This window comes from Cupressus sempervirens, chromosome 8 (genome assembly GCF_028749045.1).
Source record: "Cupressus sempervirens isolate cs-2001-9-10 chromosome 8, ASM2874904v1, whole genome shotgun sequence".
Taxonomy (NCBI): Eukaryota; Viridiplantae; Streptophyta; class Pinopsida; order Cupressales; family Cupressaceae; genus Cupressus; species Cupressus sempervirens.
The window spans coordinates 807655970-807666561 of NC_143125.1; the positions used below are offsets into that span (position 1 = coordinate 807655970).

Consider the following 10592-nt stretch of genomic DNA (forward strand, 5'->3'; position numbering starts at 1 on the left):
ACTCTGCATACTAACTTTGCAGGAGTAAGTGGTCTTACAACGTTGGTAGTAGCATGCTTCCTTTTGCAACATATGCCCCACATTGTTCTCCGCTATTCAAAACTTCAAAATTTGAATAGTTTTCTATAAAAAATTCCACTGCAAATCTAATTGCTAGGAAAATTGGATCTTTTGTACATCTAAATTGTTATGTGATGGTAAAAATGTTGATGACTTTAGTGTCATGTGGAATCTAGTTTTATACGGCAAGTCTGGGAAGTCCAGTCAATACAAGACTTGTAATATTTCTATGAAAAGTCTGTTAGTGCGTAGATATAGTTATCCTCACATTTAACTCAGCCCATGTTAGATTTTTAATATTTTTTTAAAAAGTCGGTATGTAAAAATAGTTATCCTCATATAAAGTTCTTGGTCAATCAAATACTTAATATTTCTGTGAAGGGACTGTAAGTGCATTGAAATTATTAACATTGCATTTATTCTAGTCAATACACTACTTATAATATTTCTATGAAAAGTCTGAGGGTGTATCTAAGTCTAGTGAATAAAAGATTTCTAAAAAGAACTATAAAAAGATTGTGAGTGTATTAAAAACAAAATTTATTTTTAATTCAATCAAATAAAAAAAATAAAAGATTAGTATTTATTTTTATAAATCTCACATTAATAAGCTGAGTCAATATTAAAAAATTTCATATCTATTATACCACGCTGATATGCAATGGTAGGAATTAAAAATTTTAACATCATTTTAAATGCAGACAATATAAAACTAAAATTTATATTATTTATTTTTATGAAAATTATGTATATGCATTGAATTTTAACTTCACATTTAGTCAAGTCAATATCGAATTTGTCATATCAGCTATACCATAGTTACATGCTATGATCTGAACAAAAAGTTTTAACCTCACTTTTAATCCAGTCAATAAAAAACTTTTAATATTTCTACGAAAATCATGTGCTTGCATTGAAATTTTTAACCTCACAATTACTCCAGTCAAAATCCAATTTGTCATATCAGTTATACCATACTGACATGCTATGGTCAAACTTAAAATTTTTAGCTTCACTTTTATCTAGTCAATATAAAACTTCTAGTATTTCTATGAGAATGTTGCATCTATTGAAATTTGTAACTTCACATTTAGTGGATTCAATATCAAATTTATGGGTGTACTAAAATTTTCAACTTCACTTTTAATCTAGTCAATACAAAACTTCTAGTATTCCTATATAAATTGTGTGTCCATTAAAAATTTTAACCTTGCATTTAATCAAGTCAATACAAAAGCTCGCATTTAATCAAATCAATACAAAATTTGTCATATCAACTATGGCTAGAATTAAAATTTATAACTTCAATTATAATCAGATCAATACAAAAATTCTAGCATTTCTATGAAAATCTTGTGAATACATTGAAAGTTTGAACCACACATTTAGTCGAGTCAATACAAAAGTCTTTAAGTGCTTTGAAATTTTTAGCTCATATTTGAAGTCTATGAGTGCCTTGAAATATCAGCGAATAAAGGACTTTCCATGTTTTGTTGCCATATAATTACCCTACCAAATCAATCGAGTGCACACTACAAAAGGAAGCCATGGCCAAGCTATTTTTGTTTGCTTTTGTTCTCTTGTTTCTTGTATGCTCCTGCTGTGGATGTATTGAGATGGAAGAGGCAGTTCTTGTTCAATTAAAAGCCGGCCTCATTTACTCTTCTGATTCATCTCTAAGTTTGTGGGAGAAGGAGGAAAATTGTTGCCTCTGGTACGTCATATCCTGCCACAACACCACCCACCATGTAGTTTCTGTTGAAACTATGATCTCAACTGAAGGGGGAGTCATATCTGAGGGCTTGTGCACCCTCACTTCTCTTGCAACCTTAGATCTCTCTGTTAATGGATTAACAGGGACTATTCCCAACTGCCTAGGTAAACTCTCCTCTCTCAAAAGACTAGATTTATCTTGGAATAGTTTGAGTGGGAACATTCCATTGTCCTTTGCAAACATGTCTTCTCTCAATGTGCTATCTCTTAATAACAATCAACTTACAGGAGTCATTCCCTCTTTTCTCTCTAATCTCTCTTCCCTAACTAGTTTAACTCACTTTTATAATCAATTGACATGAAGCATTCCCTCTTCTCTCTCTTATTTTGGTTCTCTAATCAACTTAGATCTATCTTATAATCAACTTACAGGAAACATTCCATCTTCTCTATCTAATCTATCTTCTCTAGATTACTTAGATCTCTCGTATAATCAACTCACAAGAAGCATTCCCTCTTCTCTCTTTAACATATCTTGTCTAACTAAGCTAATTCTTTCTAGGAATCAATTGAGTGGTCATATCCCAGAGTCCTTGAGCAATATCCAGTCATTGGAAGACTTGCATTTGTCATCCAACAAGCTAAATGGAACTCTTCCCTCATTTTCAAAGCTCTCCTCACTAATAGCCCTCCTAGCTGAGAGGAATTCATTCAGTTTGAGGAACTCTTCTGAGGAGCTACCCACTTCACTAAAGTTACTCTATCTCACATTGAATGGCAATCAGATAATTTTAGAAGTCTTCTTTCACAAACTTAACAAATTAAAGGAACTAAGCCTGTCCAATTGTGTAATTAACATCAGCACTACATGGATTCCCTCATTCCAATTTTTGTATTTGAGCTTGATATCATGTAACATAAATGGTCAAATCTGATGCAGGAGCATCCAGAGGTATAAGGGCAATCCTGTGTCACCCAAAAAAATGTACTTAGACTTAGTTTCTGTTTCATGTCTTTACATTTTTGGATACCCATTTGGGTCAAATAAGGGTTCCAACTCTCATAGTTCAACTATTAGTGTGCTAGAATCCCAAAAAAAATAGGAGCAAGCAATTTGGCCATCATTTTGGTGACCTAGAAGGTTTGAATTGGCCAGATGAATGTAATTGTGATTTAAAGCATTCCAGAAAAAGAATCAGGTCAAAAGGCCCCACGGTTTGAAAGTTATTGCAGTTTTTTGGGTTTTGGAGACCTTCTAAGAATGCTTCAAAGTCAGGTTAGGGGCATTAAATGACCTCGAAAAGGGCCTAAAATTGGGGGATGAGCCAAACTTTTCCATAGGACTATAGAGCACTTCGAGAGCTTTCCCAAAATGTAAACAGTTCGTCAATCGGAGCTACGGTTCAAAAGTTATGCCTCCCGAAAGTTCGGTTACCATTTCTGGATTCTTCTAGATTTGCACCGACTTCTAACACAGCTTCTGGAACCTTCTATTTGGTTGGTGGATGCCTACTAGCACTTTCTAAAATCTACTCCTAGTCCTTAACCCTCTAGGGCCTATTTAAGGAGATTTTTGGCATTGTAAAAGGCAATTCGGAGTGGAGTTTGAGAGGAGGAACTAAAAGGAGAATTTATCTCCAGATTTATGCTATTGTAAGCCCTTAGGGCATGTTTTGAAGTTTATTTTCTCTGTGTTGTTGTACTAGCTTATCTTCTTAGTTAATATAATTTCCCTTTTCTATTGTGTCCATTCTGTTCTTGGGTTATGGCCCCATCAAGTGGTATCAGAGTAGGTTTTCCTGAGTGTGTAGACAGAGCACCGACTGTGAGGCAGTTTGCACCAAGACTATGTGGTTGTGGGTTTGAGTTAAGAAGATGCCTCCACAAAGAGAGTGTGGCTGAAGGGCCAGAGCTATCAATCTTGAGGAGGTTAGAGCCCTCCAAAGGCAGGTGCAGGCATTGCAAGAGGAGCTCCGTAGAGGAGCAAATGTTGTCGTAGGTGACAACAGTGAGGATGAAAATGAAGAAGAAGTAATGGGACCAGAAGAGGAATTTGATGGGGAAGTTCTGAATCATGTAGAGGAAAGGCTTTTTAGGGCCATTACTAAGTTTGGGAAAAGACCCACAATTGAAGTGGGTATATTTTCAGGAAATCTGAAACCAGATGAGTTGATCAATTGGATCAATGAACTGGAAGAATACTTTGAGTATGAGGATATCAGGGACCCAGATAGGGTTAAGTTTGCAAAGGCCAAAATGAAAGGCCATGCCAAAATCTGGTGGCAAGAGGTTCAATTGGAAAGAAAAAGAAGAGGAAAGGAGAAGATCATAAGATAGGATCGCATGGTGGAAAAATTGAAGAAGCAGTTCATTCCTGTGGACTACGAGCTTGATTTGTTTAAGAAGATGCATGGGTTAAAGCAAGAAGGAAGATCAGTCCAAGAATATATAGAGGAATTTTATCGACTCTTGATTAGAGTGGGGCATGTAGAAGCAAATAAGGAGAAGGTTGCTCGTTATATCAGTGGGTTGCAACCTAGCATCCAGGAGGAATTAAGTTTGGTAAGAATGACCAGCTTTGAAGAGGCATACCAGTTTGCCCTTCCAGTCGAAGAGAAGCTAAATAAAAGGTTTGAAGGAAGACAAAGAGGGTACGGTCAAGGAGGAAGGGGAAGTGGTAGATCATCTGGAGGCTGCAATGAAACCCAAAAGAAAAATGAAGATGTGGGTACTAGCAGGAACCAGAGGAATGAGGGTTTCAACCGCTCCCATGATCAAGACTTTGGAAATCAAAGAGGAAGAGGTAGAGGGCGTGGACAAGGAAGAGGAGGCTTCTATGGTACTTGTTTCCATTGCAATGAAGAAGGTCATCGTGCCTTTGAATGCCCTCAATGACAAGGAAGGATAGATAGGAGAGCTGAGGGCCAAGCTAGGGTTGCTCATGTGGATGAGGATGCATAATCATCACATTCAGAGGATGCAGAAAGAGGAGAGACCTTGGTAAATGAAAGAGTCCTACTAAGTGGTGAGATTGAACCAAGACAACGGAGGAGTTTGTTCCGTACCAAATGCAAGTGTGAGGATAAATGTTGTGACATGATCATTGATGGTGGTAGCACTGATAACTTGGTATCAGAAGAGATGGTCTCTAAGCTGAAGCTCAAGAGGGAGAAACATCCCCAGCCCTATTAGATTGCTTGGGTAAAAGATGATCATAAGGTCCTGGTAAGTGAACAATGTTTAGTGAAATTCAAAATTAGGAGTTACCATGATGAAGTTCTCTGTGATGTTATTTCGATGCATGTTTGCCATCCATTATTGGGTAGACCATGGCAGTTAGATAGACATGTAGTACATGATGGAAATGCAAACACATACTCTCTGACAAAGGATGGAGTTCGCCACAAATTGAAGCCGATGAAAAAGGAAGGTGAAAAGGTATGTAACAGCACTAGGATTTTTCTTGTTGATGAAAGGAAGTTTTTAGATGGCATGAAACATCAGCATATGTGCTATGCTTTGATTCCTAGGAAAGATAAAGAAGGTAGTAGTGAAATACCAGCTGAAGTTTCAGATTTACTAGGGGAGTTTGGAGATATTATCTCTGATAATGTTCCAGATGGATTGCCACTAGTAAGGCAAATCAATCATCAGATAGATCTGGTTCTAGGAGCTTGGCAAGGCAAATCAATCATCAGATAGATCTGGTTCTAGGAGCTAGTTTGCCGAACAAGGCTGCTCACAGGATGACTCCTACTGAAACAGAGGAGCTAAATAGATAGGTTTAGGAGCTGTTGAGAAAGGGCTTGATTCGAGAGAGCCTGAGTCCATGTGTAGTACCTGCAGTACTCACACCAAAGAAGGATGGAGAGCAGAAGATGTGTACAAATTCTCGAGCTATAAATAGGATCACCATCAAGTACCGGTTTCCTTTGCCAAGGATGGATGATATTATGGACTACTTGAGTGGAGCTCAGTACTTCACAAAGATAGATCTAAAGAGTGGTTATCACCAGATATAGATTCGAGAAGGAGATGAGTGGAAAATAGCCTTCAAGACCAAGGAGGGTCTTTATGAGTGGTTAGTCATGCCCTTTGGATTGACGAATGCCCCAAGCACCTTCATGTGGCTCATGAATGAGGTACTTAAGAAGTTCTTGGGAAAATTTGTTATTGTATATTTGGATGATATTTTAATTTTCAGCAAGACTTTGGAAGAACATTTATTGCATATTCATAGTGTCCTTGAAAGGCTAAGGGAAGAGAAATTGTTAATTAATCTGAAGAAGTGTAACTTTGCAAAAAGGGAGTTAGTCTATATGGGGTTTGTTATATCACCTGAAGGTCTCAAAATGGATCCGAAGAAGGTAAAAGCCATCTTGGAATGGCCTACTCCAAGGTCTGCTACTGAGGTAAGATCATTTCATGGTCTGGTTAGTTTTTATAGGAAGTTTATTAAGAATTTCAGTGGCATATGTGCACCCCTAACTGATACAATAAGAGGGGATAGAAAAGAGTTCAAATGGACTGCAACAGCTGCAAGAAGTTTTGAATTGCTGAAGAAGAAGGTAACAGAACAGCCTGTGTTGGCACTTCCAGATTTTAGAAAAGTGTTCCAGGTGGATTGTGATGCTAGTGGCAGTGCTATTGGGGCTATATTAAGCCAAGAAGGTAAGCCTATTGCATATTTTAGTGAAAAATTGAATGATGCAAAGAAGAAGTATTCTGTTTATGATCAAGAGTTCTATGCAATAGTTCAGGCCTTAAAGAAATGGAGGCATTATTTATTGCCAAAGGAATTTGTTTTGTATACTGATCATCTGGCATTACAGTACCTAAATAGCCAAGGTAAATTGAATCAGAGGCATATGAAGTGGGTAGAGTTCTTGCAGAGTTATACATTTGTGTTGAAGCATAGAAGTGGAAAATCTAACAGGGTTGCAGATGCACTAAGAAGGAGACAATTGTTGCTTATAGTAATGTAGGTTGAAGTAGTTGGGTTTGATGAACTCAAGAATTTGTACCCTGAGGATCCTGATTTTGCTGAACCCTGGAAAGCTTGTAAAGAACCTGTTGTTGTAGATAGAACCAAGTGGTTAGACTATTTGATTCAGGATGGTATGTTGTTCAAAGGTAGTCAATTGTGCATTCCAAGGAGTTCCATGAGGGAAAATCTAATTAAGGAGAAACACAGTGGAGGGATGGCAGGACATTTTGGTCGAGATAAGACCATTTCCATTCTTAGAGAACATTATTATTGGCCTCAAATTTCACAGGATGTGAAGAAGTTTGTACAAAGTTGCCAGGTTTGTCAAGTTGCCAAGGGGTTTAGTCACAATACTAGCCTATATCAGCCATTGCCTGTTCCATCAAGGCCATGGGAGGACATAAGTATGGATTTTGTTCTTGGATTGTCAAGGACACAATGGGGTAATGACTCAGTATTCGTGGTGGTTGATAGGTTCTCCAAAATGGCACATTTCATTCCATGCCACAAAACTCATGATGCTATCCATATTGCAGACTTGTTTTTCAAAGAGGTGGTAAGACTACATGGTCTTCCAAGGAGTATAGTTTCTGACAGAGATACTAAATTTGTGGGGTATTTCTGGAGGACATTATGGAAAAAGTTGAGAACAGACTTAAAATTCAGTTCCATGCATCACCCACAAACTGACGGCCAAACAGAAGTGGTAAACAGAAGTCTGGGCAATTTGCTTAGATGTTTAGTTGGGGATAAGCCCAAGGGATGGGATTTGATTCTACCACAGGCAGAGTTTTCTTATAATAACTCTGTAAATAGGAGTACTGGAAAATCACCATTCCAAATTGTATATGGGAATAGCCCAAGGACTGCACCAGAGCTGAGGAAGATAGAACACGGGGAGAGGATGAGTGCTAAAGCTGAGGAATTTGCTGAACATATCAAGAATCTACATGAGGAGGTTCAGGCACACATAACCAAGATGAATCAAGAGTATAAAGCTAGGGCTGATCAAAGGAGATGACATAAGGAATTCCAAGTAGGAGATTTAGTCATGGTGCACTTACGAAAAGAAAGATTTCTAGCCGGTACTTACAACAAGCTAAAAATGAAGAAATTTGGCCCCTGCAAAATTCTAAAGAAACATGACTCAAGAAATGCATATGAGGTGGAGCTGCCAGATGGTATTCACATTTCTCCCATTTTCAACATTGCAGATTTAATAGAGTATCATGATGATGGTGCAGATGAGGAGCTGGTGTTAGAGCCATGTCCAATTCCTGCTTCTAAAAAGGAGGAGATAGAAGACATTATAGATCATCGTGTGGGTAGGAGTACCAGAAATAGGCAGTATGAAGAGTATTTGGTCAAATGGAAAGGATGACCGATCGAGGACTCAACTTGGATTTCAGCAGTGAGGTTTCCCATTTGGGATTTCCTCTACCATCCATAAAGTGATAGGGTCACTTTTCAATCTACCCTGGGTGTCTGATGCGGGAGCATCCAGAGGTATAAGGGCAATCTTGTGTCACCCAAAAAAATGTACTTAGACTTAGTTTCTGTTTCATGTCTTTACATTTTTGGATACCCATTTGGGTCAAATAAAGGTTCCAACTCTCACAGTTCAACTATCAACGTGCTAGAAAATCTCAAAAAAATAGGAGCATGCAATTTGGCCATCATTTTGGTGACCTATAAGGTGTGAATTGGCCAAATGAATGTAATTGTTATTTAGAGCGTTCCAGAAAAAGAATCAAGTCAAAAGGCCCCACGGTTTGAAAGTTATTACAGTTTTTCGGGTTTGGAGACCTCCTAAGAATGCTTCAAAGTCAGGTTAGGGGCATTAAATGACCTCAAAAAGGGATGAAAATGGGGGGATGAGCCAAGATTGTCCATAGGGCTATAGAGCACTTCGAGAGCTTTCCAAAAATTTAAACGGTTCATCAATCGGAGCTACAGTTCAAAAGTTATGCCTCCCGGAAGTTCGGTTACCATTTCTGGATTCTTCTAGATTTGCACTAACTTCTAACGAAGCTTCTGGAACCTTCTATTTGGTTGGTGGATGCCTACTAGCACTTTCTAGAATCTACTCCTAGTCCTTAACCCTCCGGGGTCTATTTAAGGAGATTTTTGGCATTGTAAAAGGCAGTTTGGAGTGGAGTTTGAGAGGAGGAACTGAAAGGAGAATTTATCTCTAGATTTATGCTATTGTAAGCCCTTAGGGCATGTTTTGAAGTTTATTTTCTCTGTACTATTGTACTAGCTTATCTTCTTAGTTAATATAATTTCCCTTTTCTGTTGTGTCCATTATGTTCTTGGGTTGTGTCCCCATCAAAATCCCATTATGGATTTCGACTCAATTCTTACTTAACCAGTTGGAGTTAGTTAACAATAATTTGGTTGCAAGGTTGCTCTTCATTTCACATATTAAATTGCAAGGTTGCTCTTCATTGCACATATTAAATTTTGCAAATAATCATTTGAATGGGATCATTGCTGCAGGCTTAGCCAATTGTTCTTAGCTTCGGGTCTTGAATTTGGGGGACAACTATTTGAGGGGAATGATCCCATCTAATTTAGGAAAGTTAAGTCAACTTCAGTCACTAGTGATGAAGAATAACAAGGTGAGCGGATCACTGCCTCCTTCCATATCAAATTTTACAAAATTATATTTTTTTGGATATTGGGAAAAACTTATTGAAAGGTCAGATTCCAAAGTCAATAGGGAATGTTTCAGAGCTCTGAGTGTTGGCAATGAGGAAGAATGGGTTTGAAGGTAGTATTCCTGCAGAAATTGCACATCTTAAACACCTTCAAATCTTAGACCTTTCTTCAAATTGTCTATCGGGGCTTATACCTCATGGCATTTTCAATTTACAAGCAATGATGATAGAGCCACACCAAGAATTTAATGTGGTTACAAATTTCATAGATGGTGCTTACTTGTACAGGTTTCTTGATCCCAGTTACATGTATGAGAATGGATTGAATATGGCTTCTAAAGGAATAGACCAAAAGTATGCATATATTTTTGCCACCATGACATCCATAGACCTCTCAGATAATAAATTGAATGGGATTCTTCCTTCTAATTTGGGAAAGTTGAAGGGCTTGAAGTTGTTCAATCTTTCCATGAACTATCTCAATGGTACTATTCCAAATAGTATTGTTCAAATGAGTTGGTTGGAATCATTAGATCTTTCAAGAAATTGTTTTTCTAGACAAATTCCTCTAGATCTTGGTTCTTTAAGCTATTTAGGAGCCCTCAATTTTTCTAACAATAATATTTCAGGAATCATACCACAAGGAAGACACATGACAACATTTACTAGATTGTCATTTTCAAACAATCCAAATTTATATGGATGTCTGCTTCCAAAGAAATGCACTTGGCCAGAATTTTCTCCAACTCCTCCTACCATTTTTGCATCTACTAATGAAGAAGAAGAAAGTGAGAAAAATTTATGGTATTGGATAGGAGTGGGTCTATCATATGGAGTGGGTTTTGCAGCAGTTGTGGTATTAATTGTATCAAAAAGGAAATGGGGTCATCAATACTTCAAGGGAGTTGATTTAGTCTTGAAATTTTTTCTCCCATGGATCCGTAAGTTGACATTATGAAAATTAGTTTGTACTATTTGAATAGTTGAATATATATTGTTTAGAGGTGCATGTGACTTGTCATTTATTCAAATAAAAATTGTTTTGAATTCTTTTGGTTTATATTTATCTATTTTGTGGGTCTTGGAATTATTGTAAAGATTTTTAATGTCTATTAATAATCTTTAGACTGAGTAGGCAATTGTAAATTTTTATTTTGATAATTTATTATATC

General features: G+C 37.4%; 1 pseudogene; it reads left to right on the top strand.

The window, feature by feature from the left end:
- Positions 1-1607: 1607 nt before the first annotated feature.
- On the top strand, positions 1608-10378 carry LOC149544861 (uncharacterized; annotated as a pseudogene).
- Positions 10379-10592: the final 214 nt, after the last annotated feature.